We start from the raw sequence: 16165 nt of genomic DNA on the forward strand, positions 1-16165 counted from the left end.
AAAATATCTAACACCACTGATGTCCTACACGGTTGGTTAAGTAAAAACTCGCTATATCTCAATCCTTCCAAAACAAACTACATGACATTCCATACCAGTCAAAACCTCAATTTGCCTGCCTTAAACCTGAACCTATGCGGTATCTCTATCGAACCCTGTACCACTATTAAATTCTTGGGCATTTCTCTTGACAACGACCTTACTTTTAAAACACTGCAAAAGTCTCACCGCCTCACTGAACTCTAAATGCTATCAAATCAGAATGTTAAAAACTGTATTGAACACTGAAGGTCTACTATTATTTTATTATGCTCAAGTTCAATCCAGAATTAGTTATGCAATCAGTATCTGGGGTACATCTCCAGCCGCTAAAGATATATTTATTGCACAAAAACGAATAATTCGTTGCATAACAAATGCACCGAAGCTGCAGTCATGTCGAAATCTCTTCAAGAAATTCGGTATTCTTTCTTTTTACGGCCTCTATATTTTGGAAGTCTTAACATATATTCATAAAAAGAAAAACACGTTTCTCACAAGTACTGACTTTCATAGTTACAATATCAATGTAATGGGATTGAGACTATATAACGTCCTCCCCAATGAATTGAAGTTAATAAATCAGGCACACATTTTTTGGAAAAAAACTAAAGATTTCTTACTTCATATTACACCGTACGATCTGAATGAGTATTTTGAATATTGTCGCAATTGCTAGTGCTAACTTTTGTCATGTCTTTAAATATACTGTGCGGTCCGCTAGCATTTACATATTTTATTCACTTGTATACATATATTTATTTTATGCTAGTATTTAGTTTTGTTATGTCTTCAAATGTACTGTGCTGTCCACTAGCATTTATTTATTTTATTTTATTCACTTATATGTGTATGTATATGTGTATATATATGTATATATGTATATATGTATATATATATATATATTTATATATATGTATGTATGTGTGTGTATATATGTATATATATATATATATATATATATATATATATATATATATATATATATATATATATATACCTATAATAATATATTTTACTACAATTTTGTATACCTTGACTTGCCCTATAGCTTCTTGTATGCTCATATTAAGGACCAATAAACGTATTATTATTATTATTATTATTTATTTTCCCAAAGATGATAAAACATATGGGAATAGTCACTTATAATCTAAAGATCTTAAAAATAAAAAATTCATCCAATGTATAAAAAGCATTGTGGAGTAAATATTTCCTCAAGCGAGTTTTAAAAATAGAAATGTTGGCGCGACTAACTATTTCTTCAGGTAATTTATTAAAAATCCTCAGACTCAAATATTCAGAAGATTTCGAAGATACAACATATTTACAGTAGGAAATGTGGAAATCAGCGCAATTCCTCGTATTATAACTATGGATTTGTTGGATTCTAGTAAACTTATTATTATTTGTGTATACGTATACACATTTCTAAAATGAAAATACTCGTCATGGTTAAAATTTTTGATGCTTTAAAAATCGGTCTACAGGATGCTCTGCTTGAGGTATCGCAAATAATTTTTAAAATGCGTTTTTGTACAATAAATACGTCTGGTGTTCGAGTGGACACACCCCAGAAACATATGTCATATCGTAATCGGGAGGCTACTTGTGCATGATATATTACGATTAATTGTTCACGTAACAAAATGTTCTTAAGATTTCGGAACATAAAACATAACGAGTTCAATTTTGAGATCAAGCTGGTACAATGTTCTTTCCAGTTTAGGTAAACCAGAGTCTATAGTAATTCCAAGAAATTTAACTGATAAAGTAGGCTCTATCAAGATTTCATCAGTTTTTATTGTTACAGTTTCACATTGTTTTTGGTAGTTTTGGAATGTTATTATATTTGTCTTATTACTATTGAAATAGAGACACTTCTGATCACATCATGAAATGAGGTTTCACATTTGTCAGAGACAAATATATTGGTGTCATCTGCATATCTAATAAAGCTGGCAGAAGATTCGATATTATCCATGTCATTCGTGTAGAATAAAAATAAAATTGGCCCCAAAACAGAGCCTTGGGGAACGCCCATAGAGATATTTTGATATGCAGATTTAGTGGAAGATATACTAACAAATTGTTTTCTGTGTGTTAAGAAACTCCGTATCCAGTCGAGTGGAACTCCACGAATACCATATTTGTATAATTTAGACAAGAGTACCTCATGCTGAACGCAGTCAAATGCCCTGCTGAGATCACAGAAGATTCCAACAGGGCACTCACCTGATTCGATTGCTTTGATCAATTTGTCATAAAATCAACTCTGAGTTGAGCGTCCTGGCAGAAAACCATGTTGGTTATCTGAGAAGATGCTACGACTTAATGCAAAATTAATAAGTCTTCGGAGATAAGAATATTCAAAAACCTTAGAAAAGCAGGATGTGACAGTAATGGACCTATAATTTTTAAGATTTGCTGGATTTTGCTTTTTGTATACTGGAATGACTTTGCCGATTTTCAATAAAGATGGAAAACATCCACAAGTGAAAGAAAGATTAACTAGATAAGATAGAGGCGAAATAATGTGACGTAACACTTTCTTCGAAATAAATGACGGAATCTCATCTGTCCCCGACGAGGCTTTATTCTTCAATTTAATCGACATCAACTGTAGTAATTCAGGTTCTGAAAAGGGTGCTAGAAACAGGGACTCATTGAACCCAATTATTTCAGGTTCGGGAAGTTGAGCTGTCCTTTGAGGGTCTTTTAGACAGCTACTTCTATGTAAACATTGAATTACACGAAAGAAAATTTCTTTCGAAACAAATAGTTTTATATGAACACTGAAATATACACTGTTCTCTACTCAGTTTGTATTTCAAACAACAAGATGGAGTAATAGAAAGCCAAAAACTTTTTTCCCAAAAAATTTATCACTCCTAAAAATATAACCCTTTCAATTCAAACAATCTATGTTATTATAAAAACTAAGTATCTCTTTAAAAAGTTTAATGAATGTTAAACTGAAAGATTACTATCATTAAAAATTAATTACCAATTTCTAATTTTCATTGGTGAAACTGATTCATATTTTTTTAGAACAACTATTCAAACTTCTGGATAAAAAGAGGTACAGATTTCTCATGAATTTAACATCACTTTCTCGGTAATGGAAAAACAATGAAAATGGGTACCTATATGGTACAATGAAAAACAAATTTCTAAAATTACCGAAACAGTTATCATCTTACTAGTGAATATAAACATGAAAGAATTCCGACATCGATAAGCACTGTCCATTTCTTACATCAAAATAGAAATGTTAGACGTAAGGAATGAGTTTGAAGTGCACTTCTTCAAGGCAAAATGTGATGATTCAGGAAATACTCAATTAGTCATATTATATCACGCTGTGGCATACTAAATAAATAGTTCTACAGAGTGCGTCATTCAGAATTAGATAAAAATGACTACATGTATCGGTAATTGGGAGTTTGTCACGTAGATGGTTACTATTTGGATGGTTACTATTTGTAAGAAATGGAAAAAACTTAGGCGTGATATGAATGCAAATGAACTGTTTATAGTAAGGGGGCCCCCGATGCAAAATGGGGATTTATTTGAGCGTTATAGAGACAAGACATATTAGGTTGCAAAGCTCAGAAGATAAGAAGAAAAAAATATTATATAATATATACCTTTTCATCGGTGGGGCAAGCTGCTATATATTTTTGACTATGTAAAAAAATACTGTTGCATGGACATACTCGAGCGCGTTAGATATTGATAGAATCAATGTTCAACGTATTTTTAATAATATTCGTATGTTAATCTGATCGTATGCATGATGCGGGTGGTTGTACGTAAGGGTTGAAAGTGAAAAGAAAAAAAAATAATCGAGTACGTCAGATTTTCTAAGGGGGTGTTAAGCGCAACAAAAAGAAGCACTCATTCAATAATCTGACGATTTCGATTTCGAACTCGCGGCCATTATTATAATGTGCAAAAAAATTCGTCATTTTGAAATACTCAAGCGCATCAGATTAAGATATAATATATGGTTCATCTTTATGTTCTAGACGTGCTGTTTCATAATCTAACGATTATCTAGAGGGATTCGCCTAATCTGTCAAAAAAAAATGTTTAAATCATTGAACTTAATCAATTGAAAAGCTCAGGAAATAGCATGCAAATGAATAATTTTATGTTTTTCAAATAGAATACTTGCATTCATAAGGAAATAATTAAAAAAATATGCTCAAAAAAATTCAATTTTATGTAATCAATTGATTGATTAATCATCATCTTCATCACTAACGAGTCTTTGTGATCAGCTGTGATGGCGTCATGGCAGCAGAATTCAGAGTGGGGACGGAGAAAGAGAGTAATAGATAGAGAAAAAGTGAAAGAGGAATAGAAACGCGGAGAGGGAAATATAGGTATCACACAGCTGCACGCATTAAAGTTTATCGACGAATTTTTGTTATTTCAGCTTGCGGAAATCGTCAGATTGAATATATTTTGCGTTATCCTTGAGTTATTTCCTTCGAAATAAAAAAAATTGGGTACGCTCGAGAATGTTGAAATGACGTTATTTTTTTAAAACTTTGATGCCCTCCCCTTCCTTTACGTCATTCTCAAATTGTCAGATTACTAGAATATACACTTTTTAGCATGTAATTAACTCACCCTACCTTAATCTGACACGCTCGAGAATTTCTGATGATCAATTTTTTTTATACAAGGTATCCTGTATAATAATCCGCCGCGCTTTAGTAAATCCTGAAATCCCCGCTTGGGCTCCCCTATGATTATCAACTTTTCAAAAAACACTTTGACAATTCAAAAAGTATTTTGAACGATTTTGAAAAATATCTTATAAACACAATAACATGACAAACGTTTCGGTGAAAAGCTGTATATAGGATGAACAATTTCCATATCTCCGTGAGTAGGGGAGCTTATCACAGAATTACCGATGAATGTTAGGAAAAATCTAAGCCGCCCAAAGTTTGGCATTACAGCTCAGCTTAATGGAAGGATCTTCAAGACTATTTTCGAAATCTTCCCTGGCTAGATGTTTGTTTCAGCTCTAAAGATCCGTCAACTTGTGCTTCTGAAGTCACGGAAGTGATTCTATCATCCATGGGGATGACCCGGGTGCTTTTTGTTATATACACTTCCGGTAGTTGTGAATTTGGATATAAACTTTCTCAAATATTTTCTACAGATAGGACGATTCGGAAAACGTTCATTGAAAATCATTTTGTTCTCGTGAACACCGCGTCGCACCGTAAATAAAAATCGCATTAATTTTTTCTTCCAATGGACGAGAATTGAGCATTTTAGAGAATGTTGACGTGTCACCTTTCTACTTGTAAAACCGAAAACTAAATGAGAATATTCTAACTGAACAACGATGTTCATTGTCGTACTGACATTTTTGTCGTTTCTATAAACAAAAAATAACTTAACAAACCTTATCGGGTTGTTGGAATTGCCATATGTCAGATAAAAAGAAATATTTCTAGAAATATCGATATCAATGTGTTTGTCTTCAGGAAATTATTAAATGTTCCGCCATTTTGTAGTAAGTAAAAGATATTGTCTTCATATTCTAGGGTTGTGAAGTATTCGTCAGGAGCTTCAAAATGATGTATCACTAGTCCCTCCTTTCCATTTAATTTTTTCCCCAGATGGCTCCCAGTCGCCATCTTGAAAATAAAGTATTCATGCATTCATTCCATTACCCCAAATTTCTTTTTTTTGAGTTGAATCATTCAAAAAATAAGAGGAGAGGCATTAAAGAAATGAACTGTATATCCGTTCAAATACACAGCTGCAGTGAGTTTTCGTATGTATAATATGGTCCTAAACAAATTTTAACACGAATTTGAGCATGCTGTTATTATTATAAAGTTAAAATTCGCACAAATTTGAATACCCCTCGTACATTACTTATAACAAAATAATGCAATGTGCAGTTGTTCCAGAATTATTCACATAGATGGAATGATCGTTGTGGCAAATTTTGATTTTGTGACGTACCGATTGCGTATATTCCATATTATGAAAATTGGCGTCCCGACGCTGAAGTTGTGTCCATTTTTAGACACGCTTGAGTTTCAAATGTATTCGGGAATCTTCGGTCCGAATTGCAGCGTTGACTCATATTGTCAGTTTTGTAAATTTAAGTCTAGTTTTAAGATTAAAACTTTTTGCACTGGCATAATTATTTTTTGAGTGAGTATCAGGCTTATCAATCTAACCGTTTTATTGCTGGCATCTTGAGAAAATGTGATCTACATTTTCACGCAACTAATATTTGGACAAGTGGACATCACGATAATTTGTTGGACGTGTGACGCAGTAATTGTCCCTGCATCTCCGCCATTTTTTTTTCGATTTTGTGTAGCTCTTTGATCGGGCACGATTATAAATTTATGCTGTTGGTTTTATTGAGTATATTATTGATATACTGAATCTAAAATTGTGATGGTTGATTGTCTGTTGATCATCTCAATTGCAATTGATTCGGAGGAATTTAATTTGCTTTTCCATACGCCTTGATAACCCAACAAGATCAAGATCAAATCAATTATTTACTTCGGTAAATAGGTTTAAAGATTAAATTGTGTTTTTTAATATTCCACTTCTCTTCAGTAGTAAAACTGATACCCGAAATAATATTTACGTTGATTTTGAAATATTTGTTTGAAACGTTATGAATATTTTCTATAGTTTTTTGGGTTTATAACCTTCCACATTTTGAAAAATGAACAAAGCTAAATCAATAGAGAATCTGCTGATGTGTAATAAAGGGCCAACTAAAAAGTTCACTCCAAAAGTGACTGCGTAAAGTTACTGCGTAATTTAAACTACGAAGGAGTGTAATTAGACAGTAATTTGTCGTATTCATACATTTCGCCTACAAATTGAAAACATTAATTGGAAAAAATTAAATATTCATACTTAGCTTTCTTTGAAGGTTGACGTTACGGTAAACGATTTTTTTTTCGTTTTAAAAACTTGAAAATTACTAAAAGTTTCGCCTTAAATTGACATAATTAATTAACATAATTAATTGACATAACTAATTCTTTTGACATACATCAAAAGAATGAAATGTCCAGATGTCATATATGCGATAGTCTACATGAATACTTGTATAGTTCAAGTAAATGATAAAGTGCAACTACCTTCCAACAGTTTCCCTTTAATAATACAGGGTGTAACTGAATAAGTGTAAAACATTTAGGGAGGTGATTCCTCATCGAAAAAAATATAGGATCTTTCATATAAAGAAATTTCATTGGAGCATCCCTTGTTAAGATACATCCCCTTAAAGGGGGTACATAAAATTTGTATAACAATTTTTTTCACAAGCACTAAAAAAGTTACAATATTGAAATTAACCTGAAGTTTTGTACTACCAAACAGACACTTAGCCAGATATTTATTTGGTTTACCCCATGGTTGTAATGGGTGGAAAACGGAACCCCTAAAATTTATTTCCAATGTAACTTTTTGCCTTATCATTTGTTTACCATTTAAAAATGTATTTCCGAAAATATGGCTCTTCTTTGGCACCCCGAAAAAAAATCATAATACAAAAAAAATTGGAATCAGTACAAAGTATGGTCTCCACACTGGTTTATTACGGCCCTACATCTATCGTGCATTGACAAAATGAGATTGTCAATGTCTTGTTGAGGTACATTTGCCCATTCAGCGATTAAAAGCTCTCTCGATTGAAACGTTGTGTGAATTTTTTCCATATGCGAAGTAATTCTTAGTTGAAGCATGTCCCACACATGCTCGATGGGATTCAGGTCCGGTGATTGTGCTGGCCATGGCAATACATCAACTCCTTCGTTGGTGAGCCAGTCAGTCACTAGACGCGCGACATGTGGACGAGCATTATCGTGCATTAGGTGGAAGTTTTCACCAACAGCACCAGCAAACGGACGGACGATAGGTAGAAGAATGGTGTCGAGGTACTGTCGAGCTGTTAGGGAGCGATTTGGAAAAACGAGATCGGTTCTGCCGTCGATCATGATTCCGCCCCATAGCATTACTGTACCACCTCTGTATGTGTGGACTTCCTGGACGTGTCTCAAACGTTCATTATTTCCAGGTCGTCTCCACAGTCTTACTCGACGAGAATCTGGATGAAATACAAATCTGGATTCGTCTGTGAACGAAACTGTGGCCCAATCATTTGCATCCCAGTTTTGATGTTCTTGACACCACTCTAATCTTCTACCGCGATTGCCTCTCGATAAAGGTGGACATCTAAGTGGCCTTCTGTTGTGGAGATCTGCTTCATGCAGTCGATTTCTGACAGTATCACGACCGATGGTTACCTGGTGCGTCTGCTGCAACACGTTAACCAACTCAGGTGCTGTGATTGTCGGTTGTCTTTTTGCGGTTAAGGCCAAAAATCGGTCTTAAACTGCAGTTGTAGCGCGTCCTCGCCCTGGATGTTGTTCGGCTGGACTGCCAGTTTCACGGAAACGCCACCACAATCGACTGGTAACACTTTGGGAGACCCCCAAACGAAGAGCTACATCATTTTGTAGCATGCCACCTTGAAGAAGCCCTACAGCTCTATTCATCTCAGCCATTGGTAAGTGATGGCGTTCCATGTTAAAGCACAATATTTCCAGTTTAATTGCTGAGCAAGAACTGCATAGAATGTATAAACTCGACACTTTCAGATTATTCATTTTAGCCGAAAACCTACAGTTTGTAAAAAACTTGATAAACGATTAGTTACCATTTTTGCAGGCTTTGTTCAACCCAATTCAACTACAGGGTGGTCGAGTGTACCAATTTAATCGAAATTAAACGACCTCATGCATTTATTTTTATGATATTTAGTATGTTATGAAAATATCCCTAGACTTTTCCGATGTGTATATACAATCGATCGCTCCAAAAACACTTCACTAATTTTCTTCGAAAGCTCACCGATAATTCTTCTTCCATATTCTCTGTTTCACTATCACTGTCCTCATTTAAATCAATAATGAATTTCTTTCCACCATTAATATGGAAGTGTAAAATTACTTTTACAGTTAAAATGATAGTCTTCTTCAGTAATATCAGATACTTCTTTTTTAATTAGCTCTATTACCTTCCTATCAAATTTTGAAAAATTATTTTTACGCCTGATGATTTGTTTTTCAGCAATACTCTCAAGGGCATACACTTTTTCAAATGTTTTTGTCTGTAAAACTTCAAGTAGTTGTTTTTTGGTATAGTAATCTTCAAAATACAAATCGTTATCCATTAAAAAACTTTGTATTTCATCTTTTCTCGAATTTTTATTCGGTACTTTGATGAGCTGTCGCGAATGATTCGCATTAAAATTTGGGATCAATGCTTTTCCAAACCATTTCTCGAAAGTATTAGTTTCCATCTTCTTATGATAGTTAACATTGCGGTCCTCAAATTTTTTACACATAATTTCAAAGAACTCGGAACCCATCCTTTATTTCCTCCTCAATGCACAATGATTAGTCGCGATCCTTTGTTTGCAGGCATGTTAGGCGTACACATTTTCGAACCATCAGTCTACCCTGTGACTGTGTCGTGAGTGTCATACAAATTGTTTCGCCCAAATAGAATATATGTTCTTGTCTATATTTAGTTATATGTTCTAAGTATTTATTACCCAATTCCACTTTTCTTCTGCTTTCCATAACTGCTTGACGTTTGTTTATTATTTTAAATCTAAATCCTAGTTTTTTTATCCAGTTCTGAAAAGTTTGGTAACAGTAGCTCACGTTATGGCCGGAAGTATTTAATTTCTTCCTTATGATTTCAGTTATAGGAATCTCCCGATTCTTCAGAATGGATTCGACCGTAAATGTATGCTCGCACCTCTCTCTCTTTTCCCTACAATAATATACGAAACGAAACTATTTCTATCTTCACTAACTTATACCTCTCAACTTCCGTTCGTCTCGCCCGATCACACTTTTCGTAACGCTCTTGTCATACATTCGCCAGCTTACTCCACAAGTCGAGCGCGCGCAAAGAAGGTTCACTTCAAAAAGATATAAATATAGGGTATTTCAAATTCGATCCTCACCATTGGAATCTCGGAAACTATGCGAGATACGAAGAGTAAAGTTCCGCGTTTACCTGACATTTACCGCATTTACCGCGCATTTACCGACATATCCGGAAATAACAGAAATTACGGAATATGGTTTTTATTTTTTTCTGGCTTTATTTTCGAAAGATTTGAAAATAAATTTCACTTCCACGTTGCCACTTTTCCCTGCTATATAATGGTGTTTTCATATTTGCTATCCGACGTTTCGTCTTCCGGCCACCATCATCAACTTATTTTTTTATGGGCGCTAAATTGGATTATATCTGTTTTGAATAGAACCAGATTTTACCTTTCCAGTGATGTTATCATCAGTTATTGTACAAGCCACTGAATTTTTTGCGAAAAATGGTCTTCAGGAATGAAGAAAATAGAGGTTTCATACAAATTTATTACAATTACGATAGAAAAACAGTGTTAGGACATCGGAAATGTATTTAAAGTTGTTTCCCGAAAGACGACAACTACATCGAACTATGTTCAAGTTATTGGATCATATCTCTTCAAATTTGGTTCATTTAAAAAGCCGAGGAAAAAATACGGAGGCAGAATATACCAGGATACTAAAGAAAATTTGATAAATGAGGTATGTATGAGGTAACTTAGACATTGTGTCCTTTTCAATAAAAATTGATAGGTTCCAGATAAACATGAACCCGGGAAAATCTACATGTCAAATTTCCTCTGCAATGAATATTTGTCATATAAGCTTGAAGACATCTCAAAAAAAGCATTTGAAAATGTTACAAAATACACATATCTCAAAAATTGAATCCAGGTGATCCCGAAAGGCGATTAGAATTTTGTAATTGGCTAATAAGCAGACCTGATTTTCCTGTTTTCCTGGAAAATGTAATTTGGTCGGATGAAAGCACTTTTACGAATTGTGGAATATTCAACCGAAATAACGAACACATTTGGGGCATAAACAACCCCAGGCAGTTCCGAGAAATTCGAACTCAAGTGCGATTTAGTATTAACGTGTGAGCAGGAATTTACAAAAATGGAATTTTGGGTCCTGATTTATTTGACGGAATTCTGAATAGAGAAACCTTATCACCAGTTTTTGATAACGGTTTTCCAAGACCATTTGGATGATCTATCTTCGGCTAACTGTAACATCTGGCTTCAACATGATGGTGCTCCACCGCACACTACCAGATGAGTATCTAATTACCTAACTGAGAGATATAGTGATAAATGAATAGGGAATAATGGCCCGGTGAAGTGGCCAGCAAGATCTCCAGATTTAAGTCTTATGGATACATTCTTATGGGGTACACTGTAAAATAGAGTTTATGAACAGAGGGGATATCAAAATATTGAGGACCTTCAACACAGTATTGTTAGAGAGTTTGGAAGATTGAGGAGGAGTGAAATTAATTGTGCAGTGAATAATATTCGAAGAAGGGCACAGTTGTGTTATCATGAAGAAGGCCAGAATTTTGAGCATTTGCTGTGATTTACTTTCGTCTTTACAATTTAGTTAATTATTGTTATTCGTTCAAATTTATCATTTATCAAATTTTGATTGTTAATTCTGTCTCCGTATTTTTTCATTGGTTTTTCAAACGGTGCGATTTTGATCCAATAACGTGAACATAGTTTGATGTGGTTGTTGCTCTTCGGGATACAAGTTCAAATACATTTCCGATGTCCTAACACTGTTTCTATCGTATTTGTAATAAATTTGTAGATTCTTTCTTCATTCGTGAAAGCCACTTTTCGCCAAAAATTCAATGACTTGGACAATAACAAAATGTCATTGAGTGTAACAAATTGAAAGTCAAATTTAGAAACATATTATGATGAGAATTATTTTTTTCCCATATCTCCAATTTTTCGAAAAAGAATGATAACTTATGATACATCATCGAAAAGGTAAAATCTGGTTCTATCCAAAACAGAAAGAATCCAATGTAGCGCCCATGAGAAAAAAAATTGATGATGGTGGCCGGAAGACGAAACGTCGGATAGCAAATCTGAAAACACCATTATGTAGCAGAAAAAAGTGGCAATGTAGAAGTGCAATTCATTTTCGAATACTTCGAAAAATAAAGCCAGAAAAAAATAAAAACCATTCTCCTAAATTTTTGTTTTTTCCGGATATCTCTGGATATACTCGGAATTTCAAAACTTTCTCAACGGCATATTAGTCAGGTAAAGGCGCAACTTTGCCCTGATTTAACCATCTTCGTATCTCTCATAGTTTCTGAGATCCCAATGGTGAGGATCGAATTTGAAACACCCTGTATGCAGGGCCGTCGCCATGGGGGGTGGAGAGGAGCCTCCCCCCTGCTTTTTCGACATGGGAAAAAGTTGGTAAGTGAAGATAGAAGAAAATAATAGTAAAAACATGAATAAAAATTAAAAACATGAAAATGAGAGAAATGAAAGGAGGTAATAAGGAAAGAGAAAGAACCAGGACAAGGTTGGGATTTCCCAACATGCATAACTTGGAGATTCCATACTTTGAAATTCTGAGTTGCAATTTCCAACAGTTGAACAGTCCATAAATTTTGAAGTGACAATTTTACAAAATTCCCAACTTTTCGCTGTTTATTCGACTTGGAAAAGTTGGGAAAGTTCGGGCTGTGAAGATAGAAAAAATAATAGTATAAAACAATGAGCACAATATTTTTTAAGTGTTGTTTCCTTTCATTTGTATTGAATATTCCTATACATGGTGGATATGGTGGAACACCAAGGACCTTGGTCCAAAGTATAATAATTCCCATTATTATTTTTATAATTACCAAAATTTATTTTTGTTTGTGCATAACCTAACGGGCATAAGCATTTAGCCAATCTTTGGATAGCTAAGTGAGAAACTTAATATATTATAGTAGTAACTAATCCCACGGCTTTCATTTTTTCAAAAGTTGGGAAATTTTGCTGGTGGGGTTGGGAAAATTTGGATTCCCTGTCCCTCTGGTTTTTCTATTCGCTACGGCCCTGCCTGTATGTTCAACATTTATCAATTTCTTCAGAAACACCTCTGAATTTTGAGTTTCTCGGCAAGGTTATAACCTACCTGTCCCTCTGAGTGTGTCCTGAATAAGTCACCATTAGTTCAATACGTCATGAATATTAAAATCTCATTTCAAGAAACTGAATCCTCCATCTACCATATTCAGCACAACTTCAATGTAAAAGGGTCATTGATAATATATTTCCGATTAGTATCAATCTAAAAGATCCCATCAATGCAATTATAAACAGCGTTACTTTTTATTCGACTTTGATTCGGCCTTATATGGAAACACATATTCAAGTTGCCAAGGCCCGTTTTAAAAAACGGCAAGATTCTGAACAAGTCCAGATTCAGATAATGCGCCGTAGAAGAGTGTTGTGAAGAAAACGTTGAATATTTTTTCAACTGGTGATATATGGGCATGTTGTTGTTCGAGTTTGTGCTTCAATTAATGCAATGAATAAACAAACAATTATTGGATAGGAATTGCAACCGCCCAGATGATCATCTAAATAACACATGAAATACAAGGTATGTTTTTTTCGAAAAGTTTGAAATGTTGAGTGAAAGTCGCGGTCTCAGTAATATGCAGACTTGACCATATGTAGTAAAAATGAAAATAACAGTAAGCTATTTACTATAATATTTTAATAGAAATATCCCGCAACCACAACCAATATCTGATAAACGTATTCAGTACGATCGACCATACCACACTCTCCAATTCCAATTGTCGCCTCGTAGCCTTTTTTATCAGTTCGTACTCGTGAATCACTTACTTTTTATCCTTTGATATGCATTAGCGTAACAGACAACTCTCCCAAAGGGTAGAAACACGGAATCGATCTCCTAACATTCGCCTGTCCTCAGGCGAACTCTCAGTAGTTTCATCTATACGAAATTACTTTTTTTTTATCGTGATTGAGCCTAGTGCCTATCGAAACAGTCACACATATTCGTCTGTGAATGAGCCTAGTACATATATTGTACCCATCTCAACAGTCAGACATACTCGTCTGTGAATGAGCCTTGTACATATATTGTACCCATCTCAATAGTCACACATTCTCATATGTGATTGAGCCTTGTACATAATCTGTACCCATCTCAACAGTTACACTTACTCGTCTGTGAAAGAGCCTTGTACATATATTCTACCCATCTCGACAGTCACATATTCTCATATTTGATTGAGCCTTGTACGTATACTCTACCCATCTCAACAGTCACACATTCTCATATGTGATTGAGCACATATATTGTACTCATCTCAACAATCACACATACTCGTCTGTGAATGAGCCTTGTACATATATTGTACCCATCTTAACAGACACACATTCTCATATGTGATTGAGCACATATATTGTACTCATCTCAACAGTCACACATACTCGTCTGTGAATGAGCCTTGTACATATATTGTACCCATCTTAACAGACACACATTCTCATATGTGATTGAGCCTTGTATCCATCTCAACAGTTACACTTACTCGTCTGTGAATGAGCCTTGTACGTATACTGTACCCATCTCAACAGTCACACTTACTCGTCTGTGAATGAGCCTTGTACATATATTGTACCCATCTCAACAGTCACACACTCTCATATGTGATTGAGCCTTGTATATATACTGTACTCATCTCAACAGTCACACTTACTCGTCTGTGAATGAGCCTTGTACATATATTGTACCCATCTCAACAGTCACACATTCTCATATGTGATTGAGCACATATATTGTACTCATCTCAACAGTCACACATACTCGTCTGTGAATGAGCCTTGTACATATATTGTACCCATCTTAACAGACACACATTCTCATATGTGATTGAGCCTTGTATCCATCTCAACAGTTACACTTACTCGTCTGTGAATGAGCCTTGTACGTATACTGTACCCATCTCAACAGTCACACTTACTCGTCTGTGAATGAGCCTTGTACATATATTGTACCCATCTCAACAGTCACACACTCTCATGTGTGATTGAGCCTTGTATATATACTGTACTCATCTCAACAGTCACACTTACTCGTCTGTGAATGAGCCTTGTACATATATTGTACCCATCTCAACAGTCACACAATCTCATATGTGATTGAGCCTTGTACATATATTGTACCCATCTCAACAGTCACAGATACCTATACTATTTGCATGGTCCAGGTAATTAGCCAGATGTCCTATAGATGTAAACTTAGCCGCCCTAGCGGAAAGTTTGATGTGTTCATTTTCTATATCTTCAATAATCGAATCAATGATATTCGTCTCGTTGATATCTTAATTGAGTTTTTTAATTTTGGCAAGTTTATCGAAACAATAATCACTCAGTTTTTATCCTTTCTCATGTGAATAGTTTGTAGCTTCAATAAACAATTTTCCGAATTCAACATCACTAGGAAAAGTTTCGATAAGAGATGTTTTCATATTCTCCCACAAAGAAAACTCTTGTATTAAAGAATCGTACCATTTTCGTGCATTCCCTCGTAATCTGCTAGTTGCTAATTTTACAGTTAACATATTGTCCCAATATATGTATATCGGGCGGATATATATTTTTCAGTTTATCAACTTTTCCTATCAAACTCATAAAGTCAATGACTTAGCATGCCGGATCGAATTCGGGAATCAACGATTCTTCAATACTCAGACTACTATAAATGTTTCTACTCACAGTTTTTCTGTTCCATTTTCTTTGAGTTGTTATTAACTTTTCTCTCAACCTCCTTACTTCCGACGAAGAATCACCGGATGATGATGTGGAAATACGTCGGTTCCTTTTTTTTTATTTTTCTTTCGGCATTGTAAATTTTCGGCCTCTAACAGCTTTGCTACCTTCTCTCACGTATATCACTATCCCACTTCTGACTTGTAGTAATAATAAAAATAACAGTAAGCTATTAACTATAATATTTTAATAGAAATATCCCGCAACCACAACCAATATATAATAAACGTAGTTATCAGTTCGTACTCGTGAATCATCTACTTTTTATCCTTTGATATGCATTAACAGGCAACTCTGCCAAAGGGTTGAAACACGGAGTCGATCTCCTAACACATAGTATCC

At 34.7% G+C, this 16165-nt stretch overlaps 2 protein-coding genes across 6 annotated transcripts in view; one reads left to right on the forward strand and one right to left on the reverse strand.

The window, feature by feature from the left end:
* LOC141486514 (uncharacterized) overlaps positions 1-16165 on the reverse strand; it is a 138089-nt gene that overhangs the window by 103495 nt on the left and 18429 nt on the right. The gene's annotated exons all lie outside the window — the stretch shown is intronic.
* The window catches only part of LOC111515788 (uncharacterized), a 221525-nt gene that overhangs the window by 80789 nt on the left and 124571 nt on the right, over positions 1-16165 (forward strand). Inside the window, exon 1 of one of the 5 annotated variants that reach the window (XM_074184638.1) lies at positions 6092-6234. The exons of 3 other annotated variants lie outside the window; for them this stretch is intronic. The gene's annotated coding sequence lies outside the window, so the exon portion shown is untranslated. Of the gene's footprint in view, positions 1-6091; positions 6235-13497; positions 13620-16165 lie in introns of those variants that run through there. One more of the 5 variants, XM_074184639.1, reaches the window with a different exon arrangement.

Source organism: Leptinotarsa decemlineata, unplaced genomic scaffold (assembly GCF_025532065.1).
Source record: "Leptinotarsa decemlineata unplaced genomic scaffold, Ldec_3_MD MMD2_tig00026358_RagTag_RagTag, whole genome shotgun sequence".
Classification (NCBI taxonomy): Eukaryota; Metazoa; Arthropoda; class Insecta; order Coleoptera; family Chrysomelidae; genus Leptinotarsa; species Leptinotarsa decemlineata.